The sequence below is a fragment of the Onychostoma macrolepis genome, chromosome 25 (assembly GCF_012432095.1).
Source record: "Onychostoma macrolepis isolate SWU-2019 chromosome 25, ASM1243209v1, whole genome shotgun sequence".
NCBI classification, from domain to species: domain Eukaryota; kingdom Metazoa; phylum Chordata; class Actinopteri; order Cypriniformes; family Cyprinidae; genus Onychostoma; species Onychostoma macrolepis.
This window is the reverse complement of record NC_081179.1, coordinates 3,529,149-3,546,063: the sequence shown is the minus strand read 5'-3', so window position 1 is coordinate 3,546,063 and position 16,915 is coordinate 3,529,149. Positions and strand designations below refer to the sequence as shown.

Sequence of the window (16,915 nt, the reverse complement as noted above, 5' to 3'; positions counted from 1 at the left end):
CCTGGTGGGGTGTTAATGAGCGGACCGCTTGAGCTCAGCGGGGTCTTGCTGCTCTGGTTGCCTGTTAGTGGGATTGTGGTAAATTTGAGGGGGTGGTGGGCAGATTGTGTCCTTACGCTAACCCTTGCTGCTGGCTAGAAACTACAATTACCCTTACAGTCGTTCCTGCAAGAGATTCTAAATGTGTTTGCCCTCAAGCTGGAAACACATTCTCCTGTTTTACTTTTTATTCCTTTGGTTATGTTCAGAATGGTATACTATATACTACTCATACTAATTTGTGCAGGGTTCAGTATGTATACTTGGCAGGGGGTGCAAATTTTCAATATGCATGAAATATAGTGCATTTTCCAAAATGTGCAGTATACAACCAGTGCACACTGTGTGGAATCATGTATCCCAGAATGCAATGTGCTCGACTTTTTGAGATAAATTAACAGGAAACAGTTTCAACCATGATTTTAACCTTCGTTACTAAATATTTAATTAGACCGATAAAAGGTTGTTGTTGTTTTTAACAAACAAATATGATGACCAATATTGTTATTAATTTTATAATCAGTTTTCAAGGTGATATCTGTTTACATTTATCATTAAATACTGCATTCTGTTTTTCATACTTTATAAATTATAATAGGTATTAAAGAGTGTTATTTTGGTATTTTTATGTACTATTATTTATTAATATTTTGCATTTTTTAAATGTATTTTCAGTTTTCATTTTAATTTAAGCTTTAGTATTTTAGTCCTTTTGTTATGTAATTTTTTAAGATTCTATTTTTTGTTTCAATTCATTTTTATTTCAAGTTGAAGTTTTTCATCTAATATTTACATTTGATTTTATTTAAGCTTCAATCAACCAAAGCAGTTTTTAATAGTTTTAGTTTTACTTAATAGCAACAACATTGTGTATATCTTGCAGTAAGCCATACGCTAATATTTCATTCTGCTTATAGTCTCTGTCTTGAGCTCAGATGCTGCTCATCTGTAATTATCTTGTCATGCTTGACTTTTCTGGTATCACGTCAGTGGACACCTGTAGCTCTGTGATTAAGCACAGGGTAATCATGAGCTCAAAGAGCTGCTTCCATATAGGCAGAGATTCCCTGCGGTTTCTCAGAATATCCAACACGTACTAACTGTCAACAGAACAAGTGAGCGTTTATGTTTCTGATCTATTTAATTAGCATGTATGCTAATGTTGTCTCTTTCGAGATTGACTTAGGCAAAGTGAAATCTGATCACTAAAGTTGCAGCACACCTCACCTCAACCCGATGAGATATTTGCCAAAGTTTAATACTTTGTTCATATTTCTAACATCTCCTGACCTGATTTTTTTGTCCAAAGACGAAAGCTTCTCATCACTCACACCTTTGGCTCTGACAGGTCTTGTTTTACAGAACTTAATACTCCTCAGAGGAGAAGAGATCTTTTGGCAGACATCATGTCTAACATCTTAGTGCTGACTCACTCCTCTGTTCTCACTGGGAAGATTAAAGGTGTGTGTGTCTTCACCAGGCAAGCACAAATTTCCCTTAATGTTTCTCCCATCAGTCCTTTATGGGTCTAATCTCTTTCAGGTTCCATCCCGCCTGCGCTATTGATCCTCTCAGTGCTGCCGACAGAAACTACACGCAGCTGTTTGATCTGAGACAGACAGATGTGCTCCAGACTCAAAGTGATGGAGGACTCTTGCCCACGGAGAGGTTTGAGGGCTATGGATCACTTTGTTGCTTTCATAGCTTACCTTGGGCAAGTTATTTGATTATAAACAAGGTGGCAGACATGACATGAGGCTCTGGATGTGAAACTTTTGGCATAGTTGGACATAAAAGGCATTAAAGGGGTCATAACATACATTTTTTACAAGTCCACTCATAATGTAAGTAGAGGTTTTTGGCACCAAAAACAGTCATAATTTAATTTTTCATGACCATTTCACCTCTCTTTGAACCTTTTCAGGGTTTTTTTTGTCACTGTGTTTTGTACAGTGTGGTCCAAATGTCTGAGACCACTAGTGAAATGCTTAAATCTTTTTATTATTGTCTAATTTAACAATAAATAAATAGGAATTTTCATTACAAACCTAATTTGAGTGAAATATTTTGACTTATTTATTACTTGTTTACTTATTTACTATTATATTTATTACTTATTTATACTTATTTTTGTCTCGTTTTGCTTTAATGACAGTAACACTTGAGCTGACATTTCAAAACACTGAATTAGATGGGGAATAAATCTTAAATGGGACCAAGTTTCTGAACTGGCATTGTTGGGTGGTTTCATGATTGTGACATCAACACCATAAATTCAGAATGAGACGTGTTTGCAGCTTAGAATTAAAGCTCTTTTTGGACTGAAGAGTACGTTTTGAGTTCTAAAAGTTGTCCACTTTATTTTTAACGTAAAAGCATAAGCAGCCATTTGTAACATTTGTAACACACCAGTTACAACCAAGAAAACAGCTTGCATCCGCATTTTGTTAAAAAAGTCAATGCATTTTCTTCTGTTAGATTTTATCATGCACGTTTCTGCACTGCATGTCTTAACATCCTCTTTACATGAAGACCTTGATCTAACAGCCAAATAGCATGTTGGCAAAAAGTAGTTAGTCACATCAAAAAGACAATTAGATGCTCTACAGGCAGTAAAACCTTTAATAGCCATAATTAACCATTAATCTTCATTGAATATGAATCTAATGGGGCCCATTCCAAAAGGCATTTAAAGGGTTAAAGCCAGTAAAAGCACTCATCATTTGGTGAGCTCGCTCCTTATTCACTGAGATTCTCTGAAAAGCTCCTAATGGCGGGCCAGTAGACATTTTCATTACTTTTCATGACCCGTGCCAGTCAGTCTGAGGTCCATTATGTCTGCAGAACGACTCACCGAGGGTAAATTTGCCCTGCGCAGGTCGAAAGGTTTCTGGGGTGTCAATTGGACAATAAAATGGGAGAGAATATGAAATTTGGGCCAAACAGGTTGTAATCGGCTCTTGAAAGGACTGAGAAAGGTTGAAAGGTGCTGATGGTGAGAGCGTGACCTGCTGCTGAATTCAAAAACTGAGTTTTAAATTTATTTTCATTCCCATGAGAAGAAAGTGTGTAAGGTTGATAGTCGTCACATAGTGATCCGGACGAGTATGCGCATCTGCAAGCTATCTCCTTATGTATATTCAAATACAATTCAAAAACTGCAAATACTGTTTTCAATCTACTATTGTCATTTCAAAATAATTATAAGGGCCATTTTGCACATAAGGCATATGCAGAAACAATCACAGTGTGCTGCTTATAACCAACCCAATCACATTATTATTCATAGGTATTTGTACGCAAAGTGTGGTTCTAGCAAACATACATTTTTTTACATCTGAATAAACACTTATGCATATGATATCAGACAGTTTTTGTAAACCCTTTGACTTGTAACTTTAGAATAGAATACTTAGAAAGCAAGTACATGTGACTACATATAATATATGGAATATACTGTATATGTGTGTGTGTGTGTGTGTGTGTGTGTGTGTGTATTAGTGCTTTAATCGCAATTAATTGCATCCAAAATAAAAGTTTTTGTTTACACTATATATGTGTGTATACTGTGTATATTTATTATGTATACTGTATATAAATACACACACATACAGAATATATTTTGAAAATATTTCCATGTATTTCCATGTATATATTTATATGAATATAATTGATATTATAAAAAATATTTTAAATGTATAAACATAACATATTTTTCTTAAATGTATACATGCATGTGTATATTTATATGTACATAATAAATATTATTATTATTATTAAATATTAATACATATATTATGTAAACAAAAACTTTTATTTTGGATGTGATTAATGTAATTAATCGTTTGACAACACTAATTATATTTATATATATTTTTAATTATTATGTTTATTGTTTAATATTATATTAATAATATGTTTTCATTATTTATTATTAATTCGATTTTTTAAACTTTGATCAAAAATGTCTTAAATGTAGCAGTCTGATCAAATAATGATTAAAAAATAAATAAATGGTAAAAATCATCATTAGTATAACTATCAGTTCATTGATCAAGCTGAAAATGAAAGGTCAAATTAAACGGGAAAATTAAAATTGGGGAAAAGCACATTTTGGCACATATAGTTAAGATCCGGGTGTGCATACTTTGCAAATTAGCATGCTATTCTGTCCAGCATTAAAAAATGTGTGTACACTTTAACGTATGTATACCTACAAATCATTCTAATGCAACTTATGCAACTTACAACATATTGTGTGTAGCACCGAGACAGCCATGAAACACAAGTCCCCTCAGCAGCTGCAGACGAGTTTATTTTAGACTTTTGTTTGATTGTGCTTTTTGTTCCCAGGGAGGGTATAATTTGGTGCATGAGCGCCTGAGGGGGTGAAGAATACCCCTGCATAATTAAAACGATACAAACGGAGGGAGAGTATTGATTAATTCATGATGAAGATTCAGAGAGATCAGATTAAACAGTGTTTGATCATAAAGAATTGGCTGTTAAAGATGCAGCACTAATCCATCTGCTACAGCAACTAACTCCACATATGCTAAATTATGAACACTTCACTGACATCTGAAGTGGTGTGGAATTAGTTGATTGTGTTGTACAGTTGTCAAGGTGGTTTATTCTGAAAGAGATCTGTTATGAGCTTCTGAAAGATAATCCAATAAATTGTATGTTTTCATGTTTAAATGCTGGTTAAATGATTTAGTGATGAGTTTGAATTAGATGCTTAAACAACCTTCAGAAAATATGCCTTGGTACATTTTTAAAGGGGTCATCGGATGCAAAATTCACTTTACAAGTTGTTTGAACAAAAATGTGTGTTTGATAGTTGATTGACAAGACTGTCACGATAGTTGATTGACAAGACCGTCTTACCTTAGACCAGCCCTGAGTGAGCTGAGAGCTGTCCGCCTCCGGTGCAGGGAAGACAAGATGTCTCAGATTAAGTGATTGAGGTTTTGTAGTTGGATGTAATAATGAATATAGCAGTCGTCAGTTACTCCCGACATCTGAGCCTCTGAAGACACAGAGGATTAACGTTACTTTCACTTTGAAGTGAATGCGCCGATCCCCGATCTTCATAAATGTGTCTATGTTCGCCCGAATCATTCGTGATCCAGCTTCATCTACAGAAGAATTGTGTATAAGGGTTTTTATGAATCTTTGCAAATCGCCTTTCCTAATAATGTGCTAGTTAGCCAGTTTCACAGCTGAAGTTTAGTATGCTCCATAGATATATATACCTAGATGCCTCATTATGACTGTTTCTATGGGTCGCGATACGTAAGCCATCCACTATTTTTGGAACGGTCTGCGAATCTTTGAGCGCATTGACTGTGTGCGTCTACAACAGCAAGTTATACGCTTGAATATTCATTGTTACGGTGAATGCGAGTTGGCTGACCCGTCAATGTATTCTGGAGCGGTCGAATAGGGAATCTACACATATCTATAGTCTGCTCGTCACTCCACTGAAGAGAGGGGCGGAGTCAGCAGAGCTCACTAGCATTTAAAGCAACATGGACTAGCTCAGCGTGCTGAAAACAGAGCTGATTTTGATACGTTAAAGAAGGTGTTTTTTAGACTACCATTGAGAAGTATGTTATAGACTTTTCACTAAAGAATCATATCAGCTTGTGGAAAATGGGCATCCAATGACCCCTTTAAAGGAATACTTCACTAAAAGAATTATGAAAATTGTCATGCAGATCTTTTACATTCAACACTGTTCATACTGACCTACTTGTATTATACTTTTATGGAGGTTTCATGATGTTTTCTATTTCTAGGGCTTGTCAGGTATAGTCAGTATGAGCTATGAAGCTGAGTGAAGATTCTTTAAAAAGATCTCTTTTGAGTCACACAAAAGAAGTCAATGCACGCTGGAAATGACAGAAGAGAATGAGAGAATGCTCATTTTTGGGTGGAATATTCCTTTAAATACATTACTATCTGAAATCTGTCCAGGACTGATATGGAAGACAAGTTAAAATCAAATTTGGACCAATAATCTCATAATTCCATGTAGTTATCCTTCAAATGAGCCATAATGGTGTAATTATGTTGTTAGGTTGTGGACGTTTCACACAATTCTAGAACAGCTTTGAGAGTAATTAAACCTCAAATAGATTGCGATATGTGCGCTGTCAGCTTTGGCCCTATGTAGCTCAGCTCCACACATGCTCTTGATAAATAGCAGAGATTCTGGCCCAGTTTGCTGTCATGATAGTCCTTGTTTATATCCAGAGTTTGCTATAAATCACTCTGTGAGTTTCCAAACACGGCCACTACGATAGAGAGGGAAGGAGGAAACGGCATTTGCGTGCTGTCATACTTTGTAACTGATATAAACCTCACACTTGCTCCTGTATAAAATGCTTCTGTATATTTTAAAAGGTTTTTTTGCTAACAGCATTTTTGAGTAAGCATTTGAAGCCATTTTAGGCTGTATTTTTTATGGTTGTTGCTGTTCTGTAACAGGGATTTTCAAACATTTTTATGTCACAATCCTTCAGATAGAAATATTTTCATTATGTAATTTCATTGAATAGAATAAAATACTTCTACTAAATATCTTATTTTTTTAAATGTATCTATTAATTTATTTATATTTTTACACTATTTTTGTCTAAACTTTTCACAGATCCAGTACACTCCTGCAGCCACTATAGTGACCTCAAAAAAAAAAATTAAAATTAAAAAACAAGTACAGTCATTCTAGAATGACCAGAAACCTGTATTTGTTACTGTAGCTCTAAAGTGTTTCCATCTGTATTTGTTGTGGTCGTTCCAGAACTTTTCTGGCTGTATTTTGTGCAGTTATTCTAGTATGTTTCCAAATGAATTTACCATTGCTGTTCTCAAAGTTTTCCATCTGTATTTGTTACTGCAGCTCTGGAATGTCTCTGCCTGTACTTGCTACAATCTAGAATGTTTCCACCTGTTTCTGTTACAATAATTCAAGAATTTTTCTCGCTGTGTTTGTTACAGCTATTCTAGAATGTTTCCAACTGTACTTTTTATGGTTGTTCTCAAATGTTTCCGTCTGTATTAGTTACTACAGATCTAGAATGTTTCTGCCTGTATTTGTTAAGATTGTTCTAGAATGCTTCCAACTGTATTTGTTACTGCAACTCTAGAATGTTTCTGCCTGTATTTAAGATTGTTCTAGATATTTTTCCAGCTGTATTTGTTACAGCTATTCTAGAATGTTTCTGACTGTATTTTTCATGGTTTTTTTCAAATGATTCTGTCTGTTTTTGTTAATGCAGCTCTGAAATAGTTTATGCCTTTTTTCGTTAATTTTGTTGCAGAATGTTTCCGCATGTATTTGTTACAGCAGTTTTCAAATATTTCTCTCTGTATTCGTACCTGTTGTTCTCAAATGAAGAATGTTTTCCTTCCGTGTCTGTTTCTGATATTTTCAAATCTGTCAGACTGTAGCTTATGCTGGAGCTGTCGAGTGTTTGCCATCAGCGAAGCCCACATCCTGGCTCCGGGCTTCAGGAGGTTTGAAGAGGTGAAAGCACTCTGCATGGAAATGGATGTCATGATCAGCTCAGTGTGATGGAATATGAAAATGTATTTTGTGAATGTATTGGATTCAGTAGAGCACCTGGGGGGACGCCCCAGTCCCAGATGAATGGGAGAAAGAAACAGCCGTAATTTGAAAAGATAAAAAATCAATCTTGTGCACCTGTAACCTTTAAGAGATATTTCTCTCTCTCTGAGAGTTGCTTTAAGCAATCACCTGTACGGAACGAGTCAAGGAACCAATATACGTGAGCATATGTGTGAATCTGTGAAGGTGAATTATAGATTCACAAACACAGGAGCCAAGCATAGTTTGACTACGTCTCGCTGCCAAAGCTTTTATAAGCATCTGGCAGCTGTGTAGGATAAAGAAGTAACAAAATCTGTTCAATTACCGATAGGTATTTGTTGAGATCAAGGAGAAACGGAAGGAAAATTACATAACAGAAGCCAAAGAAGTTGGGTTTCATTTATGCGCAGAACATTTGCTTCTGCGTAAATTGCGATCTTTTTTTTAAGGCTAGTTCATTAAACAAATCTCTCATTTACTCACCCATGTCATCCCAAACTTGTATGCTGTTATTTTTCTGTGGAAAAGAAAAAAAAGAGAATCTTTAAAGAGTGTTTTATATGCAAGGACAGTTCATAGTGACCATGACTGTCAAGCTCCAAAAAAACACCATTAAAGTATCATAAAAGTAGTTCATACAACTTGTGTTCTATTATACAAGCCTTCTGGGATCATGCGAAAGCTTTGTGTGAGAAGCTGCACGAGGGCGAATACGTAATTGCAGAATTTTCCTTTCTGGGTGAACTGTTCCTTTAAGAAAAGATCTATGTGAGACTCAATAGATGTATTTAGGATATCTCCTGTAATACTCTCAAAGATAATAACCTTTCAAAGCATACCACGTGAGGCATAACCTTATTGAGACCTTCCGTTTACAGCTGGCTGAATGTGATTTTAATCTGTCTCTCACCAGGTCAGGACTCAAAGGGTTTAACTTATTAAACCAAACAACCTGCAATCAGAGAAGCCTCATTGTACATTCTGTTTGAATGTGAGCCAAGCAGAAAGCAATCTGGGCCTCACGACTGCATTAAACAAACCAATCTGCTATTGTACAGGGCACAATTTCTAACATAATCCAAGACTATCCTTAAAGACCAAAGGGGAAAGTTGACATATTTCCTATTAAAACAGTCAATTTAAGTCATAGCCATGAGTCATGATTTGCTACTTGCTATTATTTGTTATTTGCATTTTAGGGGAGGCACATTTTCATTCTAGAGAAGATTTGATTGGACAAAAATCTGCATATTGCAGGATGAGTCATCAATATTTTTTTCCCGGACAAGAAAGACTGTAAATTTTAAATATGTATGTTTGCTATATACATGCAGGTACATCTAAAAAAATTAGAATATTGTGAAAAAGTTTATTTATTTATTTATTGTAACAAAAAGTGACGTTACGTTACGTTTATGGCCCGTTTTGGTTTTGTTTTCCCTGTATTCCTGCCTTCTGTTTCAGTTCCTCATTTGTTGCCATGGTTTTTGATTAATCACTCCTCACCTGTTATCATTTTATCTACCTCATTAGTCCTCATTTAGTTTAGTATTTATAGTGTGTTCTGCCCCTTGTTTCCTGTCCGGTATTGAATGTCTTCACCCCGTGCTATGTGTGTTCTCCTGGCTATTTTTGGTTCATTAAAAGACTGTTGATGATTCTCCTGTGTTCTCCTGCGTCTCCTTGCTCCAACACAGGTGTGATCGTGACAATTCTAGATTCAGTACATATGAAGTAAAACATTTCAAAAGTTTTTTTGTTTTAATTTTGATGATTAGAGTTTACAGCTCAAAATCCAGTATCTCAAAATATTAGAATATTTACATTTGAGCTTCATTAAATGACCATCCCTACGGTATAAATTCTGGGTATCTCTTGTTCTTTGAAACCACAATAATGGGGAAGACTGCTGACTTGGCAATGATCCAGAAGACAATCATTGACACCTTCCACAAAGAGCGTAAGTGACAGAAGGTCATTACTGAAAGGGGTGGCTGTTCACAGAGTGCTGTATCAAAGCATATTAAATGCAAAATTGACCGGAAGGAAGAATTTGGGTAGGAAAAGGTGCACAAGCAACAGGGATGACCGCAAGCTTGAGAATACAGTCAAGCAAAGCCGATTCAAACACTTGGGAGAGCTTCACAAGGAGAGAACTGAAGCTGGAGTCAGTGCATCAAGAGTCACCACGCTCAGACATCTTCAGGAAAAGGGCTACCAAGCCATTTCTGATACAGAAACAACATCAGAAGCATCTTACCTGGGCTGTGGAGAAAAAGAACTGGACTGTTGCTCAGTGGTCCAAAGTCCTCTTTTCAGATAAAAATAAATTTTACATTTCATTTGGAAATCAAGGTCCCAGAGTCTGAAGGAAGACTGGAGAGGCACAGAATCCAAGCTGCTTGAAGTCCAGTGTGAAGTTTCCACAGTCAGTGATGATTTGGGGTGCCGTGACGTCTGCTGGTGTTGGTCCATTGTGTTTTATCAGGTCCAAAGTCAATGCAGCCATCTACCAGGAGATTTTGGGGCACTTTATGCTTCCATCTGCTGACAATCTTTATGGAGATGCTGATTTCCTTTTCCAGCAGAACTTTAGCACCTGCCCACAGTGCCAAAACCACTTCCAAGTGGTTTGCTGACCATGATATTACTGTGCTCGATTCGCCAGCCAACATGCCTGACCTGAAGCCCATATGGAATCTATGGGATATTTTCAAGAGAAAGATGAGAAACAGTCGATCCAACAATCCAGACGAGCTGAAGGCTCAATAGTGCCTCAGCAGAGCCACAGGCTGATCGCTTCCACGCCACAACTCACTGATGCTGGAGTTTTTGTGCTAAAGGATCCCAGACCAAGTATTGAGTGCATAAATCAACATACTTTAAAGAACTTGAACTTTTCTGTTTTGCAAATCCTTTTTTTAATTTATAATATTCTAATATTTTGAGATCCTGGATTTTTGACTTTCATGAGCTGTAAGCTCTAATCATCAAAATTAAAACAAAAAACTTTTGAAATGTTTTACTTTACATGTAATGAATCTAGAATATATGAAAGTTTCACTTTTTGAAAAACGTTTTTCACGATATTCGAATTTTTTTAAATGCACCTGTATTTATAATTTATTTTGTTTAAACTGCCACAAAACTCTAAAACTGACGTACTATTGAAGATGTTTTTATTATACTTTATGTTCTTTACATCCATTTTACATCAATATCCGATGTCCATTAATTGTGGTTTATATTTTATATTTTACTGAACTACAAAACCAGTCATAAGTAGCACGGATATATTTGTAGCAATAGCCAAAAATATATTGTATGGGTCAAAATGATCGTTTTTTCTTTTATACCAAAAATCATTAGGATATTAAGCAAAGATCATGTTCCATGAAGATATTTTGTAAATTTCCTACCATAAATATATCAAAACTTATTTTTTTATCAATAATATGCATTGCTAAGGACAACTTTAAAGGTGATTTTCTCAGTATTTTGATTTTTTTGCACCCTCAGATTCCAGATTTTCAAATAGTTGTATCTCGGCCAAAAAACAAACCATACATCAATGGAAAGCTTATTTATTCAGCATTCAGATGATGTATGAATCTCAATTTAAAAAAATTTACCCTTATGACTGGTTTTGTGGTCCAGGGTCACATAAACCATTAAACTACATAGATTATTATTTTAAAAATAAAATTATAATGCACACATGCCAGAAAGCCAGGATATTCATGTACAAGAACACTGTGCTGTGTTGACATCGAACAGTGACTTGTTGGCATGTTTCACACTTTCTTCCCACCTCATGAAGTTGTAATTTGTCACACGTTGCATTTTAATGTACCACACATGTCACATCATCTCATCACTGTCTCTTTCTCACACACACCTTCCATATAAAGGTGCTGATATCTTTGCCTTCATTAGAGCTGCAACAAGCCCAGGTCTCCGTCACGCTGAGATATATAATTAACACACAGATCAGCGAGGAGACGGGCAGAGGGCGCCGGAGCCGCAGTCACTAATGATTCCAGAGAGACTCTCTCACTAGAAAAAAGAACAGCGGACAACGTATGGATAATTGAGAGCTACATTAATACACACACAGAGAAAGAGATTACAGCAATAGTTCCCTCCAAATTAATATTCTGTCATCATCTCACCTTTATGATGTTCCAAACCCTTATGACTTTTTAATTTTTCTTTTCTTTTCTGTGGGACACAAAAGGTTATGTTAGCAAGAATTATCACACCGCTTTTCCAAATGATAAAAATATTCTGAAACAATTATTTTCTTCTTTTTTAAATTGATGCAAAAATAGTAAAGAATACATAATGGTAGATATAAACACACGGGCGGTCATAAGTTTGGAATAATGAAGATTTTTAATATTTCTTGAATGCTCACCAAGGCTGCATTTATTTGAAAAATACAGTAAAAACAGCAATATAACAGTCTTCTATTTGAATATATTTTAAAATGTAATTTATTTCTGTGCTGCTTATTATTTTTGTTGAAACATTGATATATTACCATTCAAAAGTTTGGAGTATTTTTTTTTAATAAATACTTTTATTAGGTAAAGATGCATTAAATTGTTTTAATGACAAAAATGTGAAGGAGCGCATTTGTTTTCAGAATTAGTAATAATAAGAAGAAATGTTTCTTGAGCAGCAAATCAGCATATTAGAATGATTTCTGAAGGATCATGTGACACAGACAGTAAAAGAACAGTTTTCTATTTGAATATATTTTAAAATGTAATTTATTTCTGTGCTGCTTATTATTTTTGATGAAACATTGATACACTACCATTCAAAGTTTGGAGTATTTTTTAAAATAAATAATACTTTTATTATGTAAAGATGCATTAAATTGTTTAAAAGTAACAGCAAAAACATTTATTTATCCATTTATCCATAAAACATTTTATCTCAAGATAAAGAATCCTGAAAAAAAAAAAATCTATGATGTTTTCCACAAAAATGTGAAGCAGCGCATTTGTTTTCAAAATTAATAATAATAAGAAGATCATGTGACACTGAAGACTGGAGTAATGATGCTGAAAATTCAGCTTTGATCACAGAAATAAATTACATTTTGCAATATATTCAAATGGAAAAGTTATTTTAAAATCGAAAATTATTTCACAATATTACTGTTTTTACTGCATTTTAGATTTAAAAAAATGCAGCCTTGGTAAGCAGAAGAGCAAGATTTACTAATCTTAATAGTAAATAAATAATGTATATAAATGTAAATGCAAAATACAGAAGGTAGATTTATTTATTTTATAACATTCTTTTAGCTTGACATATGGTAAACAGAAACTGTGTAACAGATTCATGACGGAGAGCAAAACATGAAAGAACTTTAATTTCTGGCTGAAACAACCCTTTAATGAGCCACTTATTTTGTGTTGCCTATTTGTCTGACACCACCAAACAGCAATTTACAGCATCTCTATGATCATTATAGCCAGATTAATGGCCGTTTGAGCAGGTCCAGTGTTCGTAATCAGGGGCAAACACTGGAGGCCAATGATGAATTATTAATACCGCCATGCTGAGATGGCATCGTTTGTGTGTGTGAAATAGTGAGCGAGTTTTTATCTCTGATTCTGTTCTAACATGATTCCACTATGAAATCGGTTAAGCCGTCCACTTCCTCCTGCAGATTTGCTGGTAATCGTTTTCGCCAGGCCTCGTCCAGTCTCTTTGATATACCTTTAATCTGCCGTTAGTTAAATTGTGAGGAAATCCTCGCTCGTTCCCCCGCATTTTTCGGACCCGTATCAAAGGCATCCTACGACAGCTCCAACCCTGAGAGAAAAATGTGTTGAAACGAAACTATTAGAGAGGAATATTTCAGGAAAGCAGGCATATCACAAAGATCAAAGAAGAGACGGTGAAAAAAACACTTATGCAGCAAAATACAAGATCTTTTAAGCTCTGGGAAGTTGAAGTTCACTCACTTTGTGCTCTACGCTGGCGTCCCCTGTTTTAAGTGTTCAACTTTGATTGCCTAAGATTTAATGGGTTTCTAAATTGTTAAACATCTAAGTATAAACCTTGCTGTGATGTTTCTATTGAAGTTTCTCATGAGAAGTAAAAATAGACTAAAATAAGTCAGTAGATGACAGTGAGAAATTTGATTATTAGAAAGCTTGAAGTTCATATTAAGATTAACCCTCTGGGGTCTGAGGTGATTTTGGGGCCCTTGAGGTGTTTTGACATGCCCTGACATTTGTGCTTATTTCAGCTACTTATAACATACTATTGGCCAACATGTATTTACTCCTTCACAGAAAACAATATATTGATTTAAATTCTGAAAGACATGTTTTGTGATCGAAAGCCTATATGCGAGGGAGCGACAATGGCCTTGAATATTAAGTGAGTCTCACCTAAGTCTCTTAAAGGGCCCTCCCCTATGGCCCCTAATGGCCCATCAGTGTGACTGTGACTTTGAGGCAGGTAAGTAAATCATACCTGATATTTACGTGTTTTATTTAAGTGTTTCTGCTTCTTTCCATGGATTCAAGAAAAAAAAACATAATCAGTAGTCAAGGAGCTTGTTTTACCATAGAATATCAGTGTAGTTGAACATCTGATGTTGGTACAGCGCTCTCAGAGGAAAACAGTTTGAAGAGACTCAAGTGGAAGCCATCAGGATTCATCTGTGCTGCAGGTATGTGATTCAATAAAATACAAACAACCAAAAAAAAACAACATTTGTGAGCATGTTAATATCAGGAGCATCTATATATATACATATATATATATATATATATAGGTTTTGTACCTATAGACTCATGCATGCTTTGTACTAATATAAAAAAAGGATATTTTATATCTGAGAAACTAATTATTATTGTTTAGCACGCTATTAAAATCTATTTGTGAATAGAGTATTAATAATAAACATGGTCTAGACACGTAGCATTCATCGGCCGTTTCTCAAACGGAAGGCTGCATCCTCCGGAGGTCGCATTTGTAGGCTGCATACGTCATCAAGCCTGGTTTATTTCAGTTAACTGAGCATTACATTTGCGAGTCAAACGCATATTACAACATTTTACACATAACTAAGAATAATGGTCAAATTCATATCTTAATATATACTAAAATAAGATCTTCTTTGTGACGTATGCAGCCTACAAATGCGACCTCCGGAGGATGCAGCCTTCCGTTTGAGAAACGGCCATCATGTTGTAGTTTGGGAAAAACCCAACTAGTAAATGTGTTAAAGTTTATGTCACAATAACAAGTTTAAGGTTCTGTATGTTACTGAAGCTTGTTTCTGCCACGGGATAAAAAAATAAAAATAAATAAATAAAAAAGGTCTTTGCAACTTTCTATCTCACAGTTTGGATATTCTTTTCCTTCCAAATCTGTTCAGTAAAAGTCAAAACTGCAATATTAAATTTGGAGCCGTGAGAATGAAAGTCCGAATTCTGTTTATATCTTGCAATTCTGACTTTTTTCTCAGAATTGCAAGAAAAACAGTTTTGGCCAAAACAGAATTACCCTGAATTCTGAGTTTATATATAATTTATTATTTCTTGGGATTATTACTACTGACATTTTTTTTTTTTTTAGAATTGCAAGAAAAAGAATTGTGAGATATAAGCTCGGAATTGTGAGACAGTCCGAATTCTGAGTTTATATCTCGCAATTCTGAAAAAAAGTCTGAATTGTGATATATAAACTCGTAATTGTGAGAAAGTCATAATACTGAGTTTATATCCTGCAATCCTGACTTTTTCTCAGAATTGCAAGAAAAACTGTTTTGGCCAAAACAGAATAGTGAGAAAAAAACTCAGAATTGTGAGAAATGTAGAATTCTGAGTTTATTTCTTAATTGCGACAAAACAGGTTGTATTGTGAGATAAAAAGTCGCAATTATTTATTTTTTATTCCATGGCCAAACCAACACAGCAGGCACACAACGTCATAAGACGTTGATATTTGGTTAAATTTCGGTTGTGACCTCGGGTGACCAAAATTCAATGTAAATTCAACGTCTAATGTCAATGTAGAATTGATGTCCAATAACGACGTCAGCTGACGTTGAGATTTTGTTGTTTTTAGGTTGTGTAACCAAAATCCAACGTTAAGTCGACGTCAACCCAATTTTCATTTTCAACCAAAATGCAACGTCTGTCTAACGTCAACCTGACGTTACATAGACGTCTGGAGCCTGCTGGGAAGCTTGAAGTACTAACGTTAGTAGGCCCATACCTGTGCCTAGTGCATTGTCTACTCACATTTAGATAACTGCTTTAAAAATGCACAAGTATTTCATCTTCACAAGACGCTTAAAAGCCTCGTTTACACGATTTATTCTCAATGTCTTGCCTTCCCCATTTGCAGAGAGCGGGAAGCCACTGTTAAAGGCGTTTTGCTCCTCTGTGTCGCTTCATAAGTGCCTCTCAAATTCATTCCCTAAAGAGAACCACTGACAAAATGTTTTAATCTAACTGTAGTGTAAACCAACAAACCAGTTTATGACTTACACAATTTTCTAAGGGATCATTTTTGAAGGAATTTTGTAGGAGAGTCTTGGTGCTCAATCTGTTGAAATTCACCTCACGAAATTGTCAGTAAAAATATTGAGTTGACCTTGATTTTTTAAATATAATACTACCGTTTTTAATGATACACTATGTCATTACATCATTTAATGACATATGATGATATTTTGTGATGTGTGCATCTATAATAAACTTAAAAATTGACATTACCTTTGTTTTGTCGATGTAACGTACGATATCGCTCCTAACTGACACGCGCAGGTGTTGCTGTGGTTACCACAGAAGGCGCGCGAACCTGACTGTACTATATGTATATATATATATATATATATATATATATATATATATATATATATATATATATATATATATATATATATATATATTTTTTTTTTTTATTTATTTATTTTTTTCTAAAATAAACTTATAAATACCGACATAAATGAATGAATGAATAAATAAATAAATTCACAAAGCGTTATTTACGTCAGGCGTGTATGTAGATTTACACAAACGTTTTTCAACGAACACAAACAGCCACTCAATAAGATTTTATCGATCATTTTGTTGATTTACTGGTAAATATATTTATTTCAACGACAGTATTATTGTAGGAGGTCATCATACGTAGAGTTCTAGCTGTGTAAATCTAATAATCCACTACAAATGTATTTATGTCAAGAGGAATTAAGGCTAAATTAAACACCATCAG

The 16,915-nt window shown here is 34.9% G+C and overlaps 1 long non-coding RNA gene across 1 annotated transcript; it reads right to left on the bottom strand.

Annotated features, from left to right (window-relative positions):
• Window positions 1–4,940: 4,940 nt before the first annotated feature.
• On the bottom strand, window positions 4,941–16,471 carry LOC131533911 (uncharacterized). The gene is made up of 8 exons (XR_009269233.1): window positions 16,414–16,471; window positions 14,251–14,351; window positions 13,394–13,489; window positions 11,830–11,878; window positions 11,556–11,713; window positions 8,141–8,174; window positions 7,426–7,584; window positions 4,941–5,071 (listed from the first exon to the last, which is right to left on the bottom strand). It is a non-coding gene; the product is annotated as an uncharacterized LOC131533911 (long non-coding RNA).
• Between the last annotated feature and the right edge of the window lie 444 nt (window positions 16,472–16,915).